At 31.7% G+C, this 2,267-nt stretch overlaps 1 long non-coding RNA gene across 1 annotated transcript; it reads left to right on the top strand.

Annotated features, from left to right (window-relative positions):
* Positions 1–686, top strand: LOC106341216. Its single transcript, XR_001269581.1, has 3 exons — positions 1–38; positions 103–300; positions 385–686. It is a non-coding gene; the product is annotated as an uncharacterized LOC106341216 (long non-coding RNA).
* Positions 687–2,267: the final 1,581 nt, after the last annotated feature.

The following is a 2,267-nucleotide window of genomic DNA, read 5'->3' as shown; positions in this document are numbered from 1 at the left end:
CTGGCTCACGTTCATATGCTAGGGTTGCCGATATATTGGTAAGACTTGTTTTCATATGTACTACTTTAAATAATATTATTTTCCAACACTTCTCCTTTGTAGAAAGAAAAGAACGGAGATGCATCTTACATTGATGTTCTTTGTGAGACACACAAGAAATCAGACGGGTCATTTGTGGATGAAAGGGCAAGGCTAATTAGTGAAGGATTTGAAAAAAATGTAGCTGATCATATGCTTGAAGATGATATCCTAGTCACAGAAGAGCTAACTTCTGAGAAGAAGAATCAAATGTATTTGAAGGTAATGCAATAGTTCTAAAAATCTTTTTATTTTCCTAGATTTCTTCATAGATTTCTTTTGTCTTACATATATTATATTCTACAGTTGGTTGATTCAACACAAGGTCGTGTGTTTGGTCTTGGAGCTCTTCTTAGTGAGGTTTCACTCAATGCTAAAATGCCAGTCACCATTGAAGCCACTTAGAAAATGATGAGTTGAAGAAAAATGTACAAGACATTTCTCAAGAAAATGAAGATATCAAAGAAAGGTTGAGCAAACTTGAAGGCTTGGAGAAAATGATTGCCATCCTTTGTCCAGCTATTCTATCCAGGGTGCCAACAACCAAGTTTAAATTGGTTGGTTTTGTTATTCGAAGGTTTTATTAGTTTTTTCTAGTTTTAAATTATTGCTGGTTTTTCTCTATTAATGCATTGTTGATTTTTTTTTTAATATTTTAGTTTATTTAATAAAATTGGTGTTTGACTTTTGTTTATTATAAAATATATAAATCATTAAAATTAAATAACACATCGAATATTGCTTATAAAAAACAATTAATCTATGCATATCTACTAATTTTATTGTCAAAAAATATTGGCAAAAAATGTTTTATTTAAAAGTAATTATAGGAAAATTTGCAACAACATTTGCTACATCTTATATATAGCAAATTTTGTAACAATTTTAATTGCAACGTTAAAATTGTACCAAATATTTTTCTATATATTTTGTTGCATTAATATTATTAAATTTCAGAAAACAATAATTGCAAATTTGCAATGTTGTTTGCTATATATTTGACGTAGCAATGACTTGCCACCATTTATGGTTACAAAATATGTTGTAAATATACGACAAAATTGCTATAAAAAATTGTTGCAATAATATGACATATATAGCAACATTTCAATTTCTCGCTAATTTTGCTACGTATATGCAACAAACATGAATTTGCATCATTCAAACAGCAAGAAGTTAAAAATTGTCACAATTTTATTGCAATTTTATATTTGCAACAATATATGAGCATATTGCAACAATATATCATTATTGCAATTGAGCTGTTTTCTTGTAGTGACGTGTTTCCGTGTAAGAATAGAGACAATCCTAAAAGAACTCGTGAAGTAAGAGATGCAAACATCTTTACAAATGAGGCAAGTACTTCTGGCACATCTTTTGATGATGCAGAAATATTTTCAGATGAACCTAGACACAGCAAAAGAGCTCATAAGAAAAAATCTTATGGTGAAGATTTCTTTATGGTCTTTCTTCTTGAGAATGAACCAAGAAGTTTCGCTGAAGCTATGTCTTCACCAAATGCTGATTTATGGAAGGAAGCTTTCAATAGTGAAATCGACTCCATTATGCAAAATCATACATATTATTTGACCGATTTTCCACAAGGGTTTAAGGCCCTAGGGTGTAGATGGATTTGCAAAAGAAAGTTGAATATTGATGGCTCAACTGATAAGTACAAGTGTAGACTTGTGGTGCAAGGTTTCCGGCAAAAAGAAGGCTTGGATTTCTTTGACACCTATTCTCCGGTAACGAGAATAACTTCAATAAGAATGCTGATTGCTATTGATGGATGTCAAAACTGCCTTTCTAAATGGTGCTTTAGAAGAGGAGATTTATATGCAACAACCTGAAGGGTTGGTTGTTCCAGGACAAGAACACAAAGTCTGTCGACTAGTGAAGTCATTGTATGGACTTAAGCAAGCTCCAAAACAATGGCATGAAAAATTTGACAATGTTATGATGTCAAATGGTTTCAGCATTAATGAATGTGATATATACTTCAAAAATACACCAGCTTGTATGTAGATGACATGCTCATTATTGGTAGCAATAAAGACATGGTCAGTCAAACAAAGAACATGCTAAGTAGCAAGTTCGAAATGAAAGATATGGGACTAGCTGATGTTATCATAGGGATTAAGTTCTTTCGCAATTCCGAAGGAATCATCTTATCTCAAACTCATTATGCT

Source organism: Brassica oleracea, chromosome C4 (assembly GCF_000695525.1).
Source record: "Brassica oleracea var. oleracea cultivar TO1000 chromosome C4, BOL, whole genome shotgun sequence".
In the NCBI taxonomy this organism is placed as follows: Eukaryota; Viridiplantae; Streptophyta; class Magnoliopsida; order Brassicales; family Brassicaceae; genus Brassica; species Brassica oleracea.
This window is presented reverse-complemented; position numbering and strand designations above follow the sequence as displayed.